The sequence below is a fragment of the Vulpes vulpes genome, chromosome 5 (genome assembly GCF_048418805.1).
Source record: "Vulpes vulpes isolate BD-2025 chromosome 5, VulVul3, whole genome shotgun sequence".
Classification (NCBI taxonomy): Eukaryota; Metazoa; Chordata; class Mammalia; order Carnivora; family Canidae; genus Vulpes; species Vulpes vulpes.
In genome coordinates, this window is record NC_132784.1 from 53,643,101 (window position 1) to 53,658,528 (window position 15,428).

Here is a 15,428-nt window from a genome sequence, read left to right on the forward strand (position 1 = left end):
TGAAAGACCTAATGACACCCCAGCTATATAATCTCTCAGAGCTACCCTCATTCACACCATACATATGTCAACATGACTTCCAGCTTACTGAACATGAGAGAGGTTCCTATGTCTCTAACCAGTACCCTCCAAAGCCCAGAGATTTGTCTCTACTATTGTCACTTCTCCATTGGACAATTGCTGAAATGGGAATGAATATAACCTCCCAAAATCAGGGTTGCTTGGAAGGTGAATATGTCTCCCCTATGTGCTTCTCCCAGTCTCCTATAGGGCCGGCCATTGCCCTTTTAGATGGTAAGGATGATACCTGATATTTATATTCCTTGAAATGATTAACGCCCATTGCCTATGTGATATCCATAAATGATTGCAGAATTTAATTGTCATGTAGACAAACCCAATTTCAAACTACTGGTCCTACTCAACAAATTCCCAACCTCTACTTCAACAAGCAATGCCAGAATATTAACACAAACTAGGACCCAGAGAAAGCATCACTCTTTAGACCAAACTAGCCAAGGCTTGCCTTGCAGAAAACAACTCTGGTGCCTACAACTCTATATTTTACAGGGAACACTCCTTACCTTAAAAGAGTAACTGTCAGTCTGATATTTGCCTTGTCAGCAATTATACGCTGTTCTACATGCCAGCATTCCCATTTTCACCTTATTTAGGACAGGAGAAAGTTAATCTGGCAGGTAGATTCGAGGCTACAGAACAGGGATTCTCAACATGGGCACTATTAAAATTGAGGGCCAGAGAGTTCTTTGTTAGGGAAGCTTTCCAGTGCACTGGAAGATGCTGAGCAGCAAGTTTGGCCTCTATCCACTAAAACCAGTAGCATCCCCAATTCCTGACAATCAGAAATGCCTCCAGACATTGCCAAATACTCTCTGGGTAATGAAATCACCCTCTAATTGAAAACCACCGCAGTAAAGAAAGGCAAAGCACCATGATCTGCAAAATGACATGAACCACGTAAAAGGCAGACAGTCATATAAGCAATGGGAGGTTATCACATAGATACTCTGCTTTTTAAAATAACTATGTCAGAGCAAATTATAAGATTAGAAAAAATAATGACACCATATGGGAAGATCAGTCAAAAAATGGGTTTCATTGACCCACATTGGAGCTAAGTAAAAAAAAGTAAAAAAAAAAAAAAAAGTTAAATGCATGGTAACTTGATGATGCCTTTGCCTTACCAAGTGTCCATGGGCTTCAAGAAAAAAGAGCTAAAACTCATGCACTTTGGATTCATAATGAAATTGGATCAGCTCAGTTCAGACAGCCCTGCCCATACTTCATGATTTAAATGCACGTAAAGTTGCAAAGACCTAAATGCACAGCCAATTTATTTATAGTACTTTATAGTACAGAAACCCAAACATTGCAAATTCTGGTTCATGATTTTAAATGAATTCCAAAGTTTCAAACTTTGGGCAAAAATCACAGGGTACTACTGCCAGAGCTTAGAAAGCCTTCACATACATTACAGCAACTTTTTATGGTATACATCATCTCCTTCTTTTTAAGGAACTACTTGAACAAATTCACCCACCTTCTTACAAGTCCCTGGAGCCACTGCTTTCAGGGCTTGACCTCCCAACTAGAAAATGTTAACTCATTTTTTTCCTCCCATTCTACTAGATTCTTTTTTTTTTAATTTTTCTTTATTTATGATAGTCACACACAGAGAGAGAGAGAGAGAGAGGCAGAGACATAGGCAGAGGGAGAAGCAGGCTCCATGCACCGGAAGCCCGATGTGGGATTCGATCCCGGGTCTCCAGGATCGCGCCCTGGGCCAAAGGCAGGCACCAAACCGCTGCGCCACCCAGGGATCCCCATTCTACTAGATTCTTAATAATATTTAGCTGTAAGGCATAATTTGTAATTCTAGGTTATGAGGTCCAAATGACAAGTGTAAAATACTCAACACTCAAAATCAGGACCAGCTACTAAATTTGTGTGGCGTAGTGCAAAGTGAAAGCGTGTGGCCCTTTGTTCAAAAACTATTAAACACTTCAAGAAGGTAGCAGTAGAACATTAGGCCCAGCCTGGGCCCCCAGCACAGGAGGACACTGTACCTGCATAGGTCTCAGATCCTGTGGATGACATTGAGGTCACTCACCACCGATTTTCTGTGCAGCCTCAGGGAGGTCCCTGAACACCTGCACATTATCCCCTATCCAAATGAAAACAGGGAAAATGGCATCTTCATAATCCAAGTATGATGACTATTAGTAAAATCTGTTTCTTTCATTCTCTCATATTTAGCATGCCATACTCCAAGGGCTGAGCTGGAATATTCATGAACCTATATTCAAACCATTATCATTTCTGCCCGAATTCATTTCTACTTGGTTTACATTAACTGAATAAAGGAAGACTTACATGGGGTGTCTACACTATCAAGGTGTTAGACCTATAAAGTAATGAGAGTGGACTGCATAGGCCACTGAGAAAAATCCAGTCTCATTGTTGTGCAGCAAGGCATAGGCAGATATCATTATTTTTTGGAGTCAAGGATGTCTTTTCTAGTGAGGTTTTTTATCAGACAGAAAACTATGACTGAGAATTGAGAGGGGCCCCTATCAAGTGGTTTTTCTGTAAAAAGCTTACTTTGAAAAAGTATAGTTGCAGCCATTGGTTAAAGAGAATAATATTATGGGAGCCTGTGGAGTTGATAAGGACGGTACCAGAATTTAGAATGCGTGCATTCCTGAAAGGAGGAAGGAAATGCTCTCTTTGGTGTTTTATATATACTTCTTTGTGGGGACCTAAGAACTAGAATTTAGGTCTTCTGTGAAGTCTCTGCCATCCCCACACATGGATATGGTTTAACCAGCTCGGGCTGCTCTAACAAAACACTGTTTTGTTTTAGGTGTTTACCCAACAGACATTTATTTCTTATGGCTCTGGAGGCTCTGACATCAGGCTTCTAGCAGTGGTGGGTTGGTAAGTGCCTGCTCCTGGCATAGAGAGGATTGTTCTGCTCTCTTTCCTTCTCCTAAGGACACTAACCCCATCATGGGGACTCTACCATCATAACCTCATCTAACCAGAATCACCTCCCAAAGGCCCTATCTTCTAAATCACACCAGAGGAGAAGATTTCAAAATGTGAATTTTAGAACACAAACATTCAGTCCATCACAGGGATTATCCAAAGGGAATTAGGCTTCTCCCTATAATACTTTGGGAGGTGTCTCTCACGAAGAGCAGGGATGTCGGTGCCATTTTTAAATGGAAGTCTTTTGATTTGTATTTCCCTGATGGCCAGTGATGCGGAGCATTTTCTCATGTGCTTGTTGGCCATGTCTATGTCTTCCTCTGTGAAACCACAATGAGATCCCACCTCACACCAGTGAGAATGGGGAAAATTAACAAGGCAGGAAACCACAAATGTTGGAGAGGATGTGGAGAAAGGGGAACCCTCTTGCACTGTTGGTGGGAATGTGAACTGGTGCAGCCACTCTGGAAAACTGTGTGGAGGTTCCTCAAAGAGTTAAAAATAGATCTGCCCTACGACCCAGCAATTGCACTGCTGGGGATTTACCCCAAAGATACAGATGCAATGAAATGCCAGGACACCTGCACCCGATGTTTAGAGCAGCAATGTCCACAATAGCTAAACTGTGGAAGGAGCCTCGGTGTCCATCGAAAAATAAATGGATAAAGAAGATGTGGTCTATGTATACAATGGAATACTACTCAGCCATTAGAAACGACAAATACCCACCATTTACTTCGATGTGGATGGACCTGGGGGGTATTATGCTGAGTGAAATAAGTCAATCAGAGAAGGACAAACATTATATTGTCTCATTCATTTGGGGAATATAAAAAATAGTGAAAGGGAATAAAGGGAAAAGGAGAGAAAATGAGTGGGAAATATCAGAGAGGGAGACAGAACATGAGAGACTCCTAACTCTGGGAAACGAAGGGGTGGTGGAAGGGGAGGTGGGTGGGGGGTGAGGGTGATTGGGTGATGGGCACTGATGGGGGCACTTGATGAGATGAGCACTGGGTGTTATGCTATATGTTGGCAAATTGACCTCCAATAATAAATAAATAAATAAATAAATAAATAAATAAATAAATAAATAAATGGAAGTCTTAGCAAGTGGATATAATCTGACAAAGGGAAGAGACATAGGTGTGTGCTGAACTTTGGGGGGAAGGATGGCAGGAAGCTGCTATGATTGTGTCCGTCAGTGCGTGATACCCAGTGCAACTCAGACAGTTGTTGGAAGCCTCTCTTTGGCAAGCCAGCTTTGAACAGAACACTCAACATCATCTGTCCCTTTCATTTGGTTGTGAAGAGTATGTGTGGCTAGCTGTCCTCCAAGAGATGCAGCTACTGTTCAAAGTGGAGTATTTCAGGCAAAGTCCCTGGGAGGCACACACAGGAGCCATCATTAAACACCAGCCCAGGGCAACTAGTAATCAAGAATCACTCTTGAGAAGGAATTTAGGGCTATCTATTCACCATATTGAAGAGGATAAAATTGTTTTTTGCTATCCCCCTGTAACTATGTCCTACCTGGAAACTTGTGGGGCTGCAGACATAGCTAACCAGAGGAATAAATTGGAAATCTGAGGATAATTGGAATTTATGAAGGCAGGGAAATGGATATTTTTGCATTTATTATTCCAACCATTTCATTTTGTGCTCATTTTTCTATAATACTATTTGGCCAGAAAAAGATCTCCTCCACTTACTGGCAAATGATGAAAGAGCATCGTGATATTAAAAGTGTGATTTGACTAGACATGTGTCATAGAGGCTGCTCCCACTTCTCAAAGTATCAATCCATCCCCCATAGAGGTTGAATAGAGGTCAATGGACAGGCCCATCCCTCAGTTCACATGGAGGCTGCTGATGACTGCATGGGCTGCTGCTTTGTGTTAATGCTCTGGATTCTATTCATTCCTGAGACATACCTCCTAAACTCCCTCAGCAAACAGTGCATTTGTCCCTTATTCTGCAAATAAAACACATATGAGGTTAAAAACATAATCACAAAGTTGGAAAATATTAAAACTGACAAGTGCTCTCAAATTTCTACCTCTCAAAAAAAAAAAAAAAAAAAAAAAAAAAAAGGATGGAGACCCGATGGCCAATAGGTTTTAAACGATCACACAAACATTAAGTGGCAGATCAGAGACCAGAACCCAAATATTCCTTCAGCCCAATATACTTCCCAGATCCTAGAACTCAGAGCCCTAAATACTGTAAGTAATCTTGATGCAGAAGTATTGTTTTATGTTTCAAAATAAGTACTTTCCTGAATTTCTTCATTTCAATATTCCGTTAAAAATCTCTGATAGTGGGGCAGCCCCAGTGGCTTAGCGGTTTAGTGCCACCTTCAGCCCAGGGCATGATCCTGGAGACCCAGGATCGAGTTCCATGACCGCTCCCTGCACGGAGCCTGCTTCTCCCTCTGCCTGTCTCTCTGCCTCTCTCTTCTCTCTCTCTCTCTCTCTCTCTCCCTCTCTCTCTCTGTCTTTCTCTGTGTGTGTGTGTGTCTAATAAATAAATAAAATCTTTAAAAAAATCTAGATAAATAGGTAGGAAACAATGGTTTTGAGGCCCATCCCTCAGTCATAGGATCATGCCAATTGACCTTTTCTGCATTTTCCTAATCTCGCTCTCATTCCAAACACCACCATCTTTGTACTATTTATTTCTTTGTACTATTTATATCTTTGTACTAGCTATTTCTCACCACCTTACCACTTTGCTCCTTTCCATGGCCTACAGAGCAAACAATAAGACACATCAATGTTTCCAAGTTGCGTGGTGTCTAACCTTCATGTCCACACTAGCTGCCTCTTTAGCCTCACCCACCACAACCCAACAGTATACATTCCAATGTAAACGCATGATCCGCTAGACACCAGAAGGTTCTAGTCTTTGCTCCCTCTGTCCCCTCTCTTCCTTTCTGTCCTTTACTTCATCAACTGCTTTTCGTTTCTCAACAAAGCCTGTGCTGCCTGTGTGCCTCCCCAGTGTGTGCTGTCTCACCTCTATGCTCCCAGAACACCTTACCTGCCAGTCAGCCTCATCTGGCAATCATTGATTTCTGAACAGTCCTTCCATCAAGGCACATGGGGTACCCTGCCTGCCCTTTGTACCAGTGCTCTCTTCCTGCCATCTGATTTAACACTAGATGAATCCAAGGACTTTATCTCTTTATTGTTCTGTCACCAGCCTGTAGACACATGCCTGGAACAATGCACATTTTCAATTAAAAAACTTTTTTTGATGAATAAAAATTAGAAACCATATTTTTAAACCAAATACAAATATCCTTATTTGTACTCTTAGAGCATAAAATATTCTCAACTTTATTTAACGGTTTCAGGTCACAAAACTGTATGTTTTCTTTGTATCTTTCCTATTGCTTTTTCTCTAGTTTTACTGAAGTATGATTGTCAAATAACATAGTATATATTCAAGTTATACAACATGATGTTTGAGTTTTGCTTTCTTAAAGCACATATATATATATATATATATATATACATTAGGAAATGATTTTTGCAATCAAGCTAGTTAATATATCCATCACTTCACATAATTACCATTTTTTTTGCATAATTACCATTTTTGTGGTGAGACAATTTATGATTTACTCTTTGGCAAATTTAAAGCATACAATACAGTATTGTTAACTATAGTTACTATATTGTACATAAGATCCCCAGATCATATTCATCTTATAACTGAAAGTTGGTACCCTTTGACCAATATCTCCCCATTTCCCCCACCACCCAGTCCCCAGCAAACATCACTCTACTCTCTGGTTCTATGAGTTCAGTTTTTTACAGATTCCACACATAAGTGAGATCATGCAGTATTTGCCTTTCTGTGTCTGGCTAATTTCACTCAGTATAATGTCCTCCAGGTTCCTTCATGTTGTCACAAACAGAAGGATTTCCTTCACTTTTTATTGTTGAATAATATTCCATCATATAAATGTGTATATATCTATATCTATATATCTATATCTATATATCACATTTTATTTACATTCATCCATCAACAGATCCTCAGACTGTTTCCCTATCTTGGCTGTTGTGAATACTGAGCATAAACATGGGAGTACAGATTATCTCTTGAGACCATGTTTTCATTTCCTTTGGCTATATATACCATGCATCACATGATAGTTCTATTTTAATTTTTTTAAGGAACTTCCATACTGTTTTCCACAGTAGCGGTGCCAATTTACATTCTCACAAATAGCATACAGGGTTCCCTTTTCTCCACATCCCCAAGACACCTGTTACTGCTTGTCTTTTTCATAATATCCATTCTAGCAGCTGTGAAGTGATAACTAACTACAGTTAGGAAATAGTATTTTTAATTGAAATTAAAGTTTTCTATACATATTAATAAGCACATTCTGGATTCCTTATTTGTTTCAATTCAATTTTGTTTCAATGGAAAAAAATAAGATTATGTTTGGACAGTCACAAATACAGTACTAAACTTTCTACCAGACACTCTCAAAAAACTGCAAAAGGAATTACACTAGGAGAGCAATTTTATGGAATCAAAGAGTTCACAGTCCATGATATCTGCTCATTCTTCCAATTCAAGTGAGCAGGAAAGCTACTTTACCAAAGGATAATTATAAAATGAATTTCCTATCATTGTCCTATACTCCACCACTTTTGATAATCACACACAAAAACATCTTCTGGTAATAAGAGAAGGATAAAAGTAACAAAAGGTTTCTTGTAAAGGACATTTACTTTTCTAAGTTTTTCCTGGAAAAAAATGCAGTCCTTCGATTTCTTCATCTTTTCTATTCAGGTGTTAGAATAAAAATCAGTACAATGATCAAATAACTTCCCACTGCCTTACTGACTCCTTTTACATTTCTTCTGGTGCTCTTCATATAATGGCCGGATACACTCTGGAGATTATGGGTGATGACAAAGCAAGAAAAGTCGTTTAGAATAAAAGTAAAGCTGGTACTACCCTCTGAAGCAGTAACATGAAAGCAAATGCAATTTAGATGGCAAAATTGTTCAGAATCTAAAAATACTATTCTGAAAATTAAAGAAATTGTAAGGACTATGCACTCATAAATGTTGGTTGAACAAATCCACATTTGAAAACCATTCTTAAAACCTTTATAAGTTCTACTTAAATGGATTGTGTTATATTCTGGGTACAGAGAACCATTTATAAGTTCAGCTTCAAGGACCAACTTCTAGAAAATTAAAAATGGGTTTAAGGAATAAATTTAAGCATCTGTTAGAAATTTAGAGACTCAAGCTTCAGAACACGCGAAAACCAATACAATTGACATAAATTTCCATAGGGAAAACTCTAAGAAATAAAGGTCTTAAGAGACAGCCATGTCCTATACTTTTAGTTTCTGTAGGAGGCAAAATATACAGAGGTCCAAAGCAGGTGTGTAGCAAATTTGACCTAAAGCTTATCTGAGAAGTAGCAGAAAACAATTCTAAGAAAACAGTATTTTAGTGGCTAGTGTTTTAACATTATAAAGAAAGAACAGATTATGGAAAGAAGACATCGGCAAAAAACAACAAACAAACAAACCAGTTAAATCTTCCCTAACCCTATACAAAAATAAGCTTTAGTTTGGGAATATATGAATTAAACACATCAAGGTAGGTTAGTACTAAACCTATTTATTTGTCTTATTCTTCCAAAGCTCATTCTAAATATCACTGTATTTTTACAGATAACAACACCAAGCAATTGTATGTTTTGGTATCTACAAGATTTTATTTTTGTCCCTTTCTTCGGTTAAAGCTTTTTGTTATTGTTAATTATTATGCTATATAGTAGGAATTGCCTTGTTTATTTGACACGGATTTCTTCTTTTGCTACTGAAGGAAATCCTCATGAAGGGAAGGTTTATCCCTCAAACTTACAGCAGATAGACATCTAGGGTAAGATGGAGAGTCAGTGACCCATGCCTAGGGTGGTGTGTGTGTCTGTGTGTGTCTGTGTGTGTGTGTGAACACTTTGCTTACACACAGAGCCTTTACTTTCCCATTCTAGGGTGAGCTCATCTTTTCTGGTTATTTTCTTACTCACAAGCAGCTCAGTCTCCTCTGGTTTGCAGCTAGCTGGCAACAGTAAACAAGCCTGCAATGAGACACGTCTATTTAAGATGACTCCACATGTTTCCTGGGGCAAGCAAGTGATTAACAGGATAGAGCCACATGGAAGGGAGGGATCATGGCAAAGTCTTCAGTAGGGTTCAGCCAGCTGGAGGTCCACAGAGGGCAGGTCGCTTGGGGGCAGGTGTGTCTCCAGCTGGGAGGATCCAGCCTGGCCCATAAAACCAAAGATCTGGTTGGAACAGGGATGGCCATTAAACTCAGCTAAAAGTTAGGCTTATTGTGCTGATACTGTCAATTAAGACTTCTTTCCCAAAATAATTTGGCAAACAGAATGAATGCAAATCAGTCTTCTAGCAGCTAACTATTAGACAGTTTTACCACCCACTCCTGTGTGCTACTATTTCAGAGCTCAGAGGCAGAGGGAGGCTGTTGGAGGATTACATAACGCTAATTGTGTAGACAGGCTATAATTCCGGAGGTTTCTACCTTCATCCTTAGAGAACCATTTCAATAGTCAGCCCGTGAGAAAGCAATAAAGTGGCCCACAAATAGTGGGATAATAAGATTATTTCATAAGGAAGAAATAGAGGGAAGCTTTCATTTACTTGTATGCATTTTACTTTCTTCATATTTACATCTATAGTTTAAAAAAAAATCCATATTGAATCTGCCGTTAGATGACCCTAGTATCAATCAGATTGTGACCTGCATGTTCTGTGTAGGTCCACTCACACCCAACCTCTGATTTCCGTCCCACACTTATTGTTGTAAGCCATCACCTCATGGCTGAAGAACATGCTCATCCTTCCATAGACCCAAAAGCAGGTAGCTGGAATCCCTGGCTACCTTCCAATGCATATATATGACCCCAAGTTCCTTGCTGGAGGGACCGTATCTTTGTATCTCACTTTGAGGATTTAATATACCAGATCATAATAGTGAACAACAACTGCTATGAAACAGTGATAGGACGAATTCAATTAGGAGTAAAAACCATCTTGTCCACAAGACATTCAAGATGTTGATGAACATATTGACACCAACCAGGTAATCAAATTTATATAAGATAAAGCTTATTTCCTTCCAAAATGGCCAAAACTTTAACATCTACTTCAAAGTCAAAAGTTGGGTTGGAAATCCAGCCATATAGTTTTGAATCCATGTATTTGCCTTTTTAAAGTATGGGACTCTTTAGTGAACAATATAGATAAGACCTTTTTCATGGATTATATGTTCAAATGTTGCTAGCAGGAACAGAAAGAACAGAAAAATAATTTGTTATGGAATAGAATGACGGTGATAGCTATGATGAAGGCAATAAGAACCAGAGTGAGAAACAGATGGACCAGGAAGCAGGTGGATGCCTGGCAAAGGCCATTTGGAGAAGTTTGCCTCTGAGCTGAGATCTGAATGTGGGGAGGCAGCAAGACATATGAGCATCTGCAAGGAGCACCAACAGTGGAGGAGGCACAGAACAAAGGTCCTGACAAAGAACACAGGCCAGGCAATGTGCTCCAAGAGAGCACCTGGAGGGCTAGTGGGACAAATGAGGCAGGTGATGGCTACAGTGGTACAAGATGGAATCAGAGGGCTGGGCCTGCATGCCCTTATAGGACCTTGCAGCTCTAGTAAGGAAATGAATTTTTTTTTCCAAGTGTAATGGAAAGACAATGGAGGCTGCTGAGCAAAAGAATAAGATCCAACATGGGTTTCAAACAGATCAGTCCTTACTGAGTGTCTGTACCCCAATCTACTCTTCTTATAAGACAACCAATTACAATGAATTAGAGTCCACCCTAATGACCTCATTTTACATTAATTACTCTCTTAAAGGCTTTTTATTCAAATACAATCACATTCTGAGGTTCTGGGGGTTAGGATTTCCACATAAACATTCCAAGGGGGCCCAAGTCAGCCCATAATAGGGGATCAGCAGAGTACTAATGAGAGATGATCATGCCTGGAATTAAGGTGTTGCCATGGAGTTGGTAAGAGGAAGCCTCATTTAGAATATGTTTAGAGGTCATTCCAACAGGCTTTGCTGGCGCTTGGATACATTGTGTGAACAGAGGACTTCAATATTGGGGCTGTGGAAACTGTTAATGGCAATACAACTTTCTGAGGCAGAGAAATGTGGAGAAGGATCAGGTTGTGAAGCAGGGATTGATGGAGAATAAATCCCACATTCTGATCTGGACATGCCTACTTTACATGCTAAGGCAGCTGTGTAAAGTCTGGAGGTGGGTGAAGGGGTGGAAGTGGATGGGCCAGAGATATACGTTTGTGATTAATGGGGTGATAGATCACGACTCAAACCACGGGACCATATGAGGCCCACTCAGGCACCTGATGTCACTGGAGAAGAGGGCTGAGCGCTGAGGATTCAGCTATTTGGAGAGTGGGAAGAGGAGGCGAGATCATTAAAGAAGACTGAGAGGTGAGGAATACCCAGCAAAGAGGAAAAAAGAAATCAAGGGAGTTGTGATGCCCTGGAAGCTGTGTGGAGAAAATGTCCCAAGAATGAAAGTAAGGTGAGCTGTGTCCAAGGTTGCTGAGATTGAGTAAATAAATGAAAGTGTGGTTTGTCAACATGGGCTCTGTGGTTTGAGTAAGGAAAGATGAAAGCTATCTAAGTATGTTTACAGGTTGTGTGCATTGAAAAACTATCAGACCCATGGGGCCTTTATACATCTCTATCACCTCACCTCTTTTTTTTAAAAGCTTTTATTTATTTTTTCATGAGAGACACAGAGAAAGGCAGAGACACAGGCAGAGGGAGAAGCAGGCTCCTTCTGCAGAACCCAATTTAGGACTCAATCCTGGGACCCCAGGATCTCAACCAGAGCCAAAGGCAGATGCTCAACCAACTGAGCCACCCAGGCATCCCTATCACTTCACCTCTTAGATCAACCCTGAGAAGAGAATTCTGGGAGAGAATGCCCACCAACAGTCCAAGTACTAGGTGGGATCACCATGTGCAGGAGTCTCTACTCTACATAAGCAGGAGTAAACAGAGTCCCATACGAAACCCCAGAGCTCAACTGTGGTAGTGGTTACACAGAGTGATCCTAGAGGACACTGGGGCTCTGAAAATGGAGGAGGTAAATGAAGAAAGAGGAGTTATTATCTACCTGTACATTTCAAAGATTCAGACTAAAGGGGAGTAGAGCTGAGCTTGATTATCAGACAGTCACGCACTGGAGTGTGCAAGAGGCCCCCAGGTTTTGTCTGCTGACAACACCCACTGTACTTAATAAAGATCGGTGATGATCAAGTCCTGATTATAAAGCAGTTGAAGGTGCAGAAAGCTTTTACTGTACTCATGTAAAAAGTACTGCATCTTTCTTCCAGGCCTCCCTTAAAGCGAACAATGGCAACATCAGAAACCATGTTTTTAGCTTCTAATTCAGATTTGTTTTTTATGGATGTGCAAGGGATTGCAAAAAAAAAAAAAAATGTACATGGAGGTCCTGAGCACCCCTTCCCAGCCTCTCCAAATGAGAACATCTTCCATAACTACAGTGCAATACTCAGTCAAGAAACTGGCATTGGTACAATCCATAGAGTGTATTCGGATTTCACCATTTATGTATGCACTCCTCTGTGTGTGTGTGTGTGTGTGTGTGTGTGTGTGTAAGTCCACGCAGTTTTATCACATGTATAGTCCTGTGTAATCACTACCACTACCCTGTGTAAACACAATCAAGGTACTTTCTCTTGTCACCCACAAGATCATTACCTATTGTTACCCCTTTAGAGCCACACCCTTCCCCTTCCCCTATCATCCCTAACTCGGCAACCACTAATTTGTTCTCTGCCTTTTTGTTGTTGTTGTTGTTCTCTACCTTTAATGTTATGTTATTTCATGAGTGTTACATCAGTGAAATCATGCAGTACTGAGACTGACTTTCTCCATCCAGCAAAATTTCCTTGCATTTTATCAGAGCAGCAATCAATGGCTAATTCCTTCTTACTACTGAGTAGTATTTCAGTTTGTATAACCATTTACCCATTGGGCATTTGAGTTGTTGGTCATTATGAAAAAAGCTGATACGAACATTTGTGTAAAGTTTTCTGCATGAAAATAGCCTCCATTTCCCCATGATAAATGTCCCCAAAGTGCCACTGCTAGGTCACATGCTAACTCATTGATTCATTTTAAAGGGAACTACTGATGCAGAATCCACTATCAATATCTCACTAAATAGAAGCTGATTTTGTGGTGCTACCATTTTCTTTTTTCTGCCTCCTGAATATTTCTTTCTAGCCTCTGCAATCCTAAATTAGTTACCCCGCCTCAACTTGTGCCTTGACTATTGCAAGAGCTTACTAATTATCTCCCTGCCTCTAGTCTTTCTTTGCTCCAACAATGTTGAAAAATATCTGGAAATGGACTTCAAGAGAAAGAAGTGATATAAATCTGCCAGTCCCTAATATGGTATTAAGAGCCACAGCTCATCTCTCCAACTTTGACCTCACCACCTTACCCCAATCTCCTGCCCTTGCTCTCTAAATTGGATCATTCAGACTCTCTTTTGATTCTTTACAGGGGATGTTTTCCCTCACCACTGTGTAATTGTGTACTATGCCTTCTTCCCAGGACATCTTTCATCTCTCACTTACTGCACTAACTACCAACTCATTTGATATCTTATTGATCTCCCAATTGACAGCTTCCTCTGGGAAGCCTTCTCTGACCCCTGAACCTAGGTCAAATGACTCTTCCATGCCCCACAGAATCTCAGACTATAGTCCTTATTAGAGTTTATTTGTTAGTATCTTCTACATCTGCATTCCCTGGAGTGGCAGCCACTACTCACTGTAACCACTGGATACTTGATACATGGTTAATCCAAATCAAGATGCACTGGCAGTAGAAAATATATACCAGGTGACATCAGCAAGATGGCTGAATAAGATGTCCCTCATTGTATTCCCCTCTCAACAACAGCAATCTGGCATCCACCCACAGACAAAAATGCCTTTGTGAAAACTATGGGAGCCATCACCATAGGGCAAGAGACCCAGGAAGAGTCTTGCAAACCATGTGTCTGGTCCCAGCTGTGGATTTTGCAGTGGCCTGTGAACTGGCCCCAGACCCTTTGGAGAGCAAAGCCCCTGGAGATTTAGACAATCACCCACAGATAAGAGAATCTTTGTGGAAATCCAGTCCAGTGAAAATGTTCCAGCATAAAGTTATAGCAAAGAATTCTGAGTCTGGATGCACTGGGGAGAGGAAAATGAACAGTCTAACTTTACTCATGTCATCCCTCCCCCAAGAAGGTGGAGTTCAGTACCAAGAGAGCCCTTATCAGTCCATGATTTCTTCCCTGTGGGAAAATGAGAGCATGTGAGTGAGTGACTAGCCTCCTGAGCTGTGCAGAATACTGCCAACAAGGTGCATTTCTCTTTCTGCCCCATCTAGAGTACTGAGTCATATGCTGTACAACTAGATGAGGGTGGAAGTGAGTAGCTGGGAGAATAGCCAAAAAACAATTAATAAGATGTTATTAGTATATCTGTATCTATCAATAATTACTCTAAACATAATAGATTATATTCTTCAATATAATAGAGCAGCTGGATGGACAAAAAAATAAGGCCCAACTATATTTTTGCCTACAAGAAATTCACTTCAGCTTTAAGGATACATATTCACTCAAAGTGAAGAGACAGAAAAAGATGTACCATGCAAATAGAAGCCAAAAAGTTAGCTGTATTTATATCAGACAAAATAGACTAATTAAAAAATAACCAGGGACCAAAATGGTCATTATATGATGATAAGGGGTCAATTCATTAAGAGCATATAAAAATCATAAATGCATATGTAACCAATATCAGTATACCTAAATATATTAAGCAAGTACTAGCAGATCTGAAGGGAAAATAGGTAACAATACAATAATCATTGGGGACTTCAATACCCGATTTCAATGACAAATAGATCATCCAAACAGAAAATCAATGAGGAAGTTTTGGACGTGAACTATACATTAGACCAAATGGACCTAACAGACATCTACAGAACACTCCATCCAACAGCAGCAGAATACACATTCTTCTCAAGTGCACAAGGCATATTCTCCAGGATAGATCATCTATAGTAGGTCATAAAACAAGCCTTAGCAAATTAAAGAAGATTGAAATCATACCAAGTATTTTTTTCAAACCACAATAGTATGAAAATAAAATAAGTAACAGGAGGAAAACTGGAAAAGTAACAAATATGTGGAAATTAAACAATATAATAATGATCAGGTAATAATTAATGGACCAAAGAAGAAATCAAAATAAAAATTAAAAAAATAT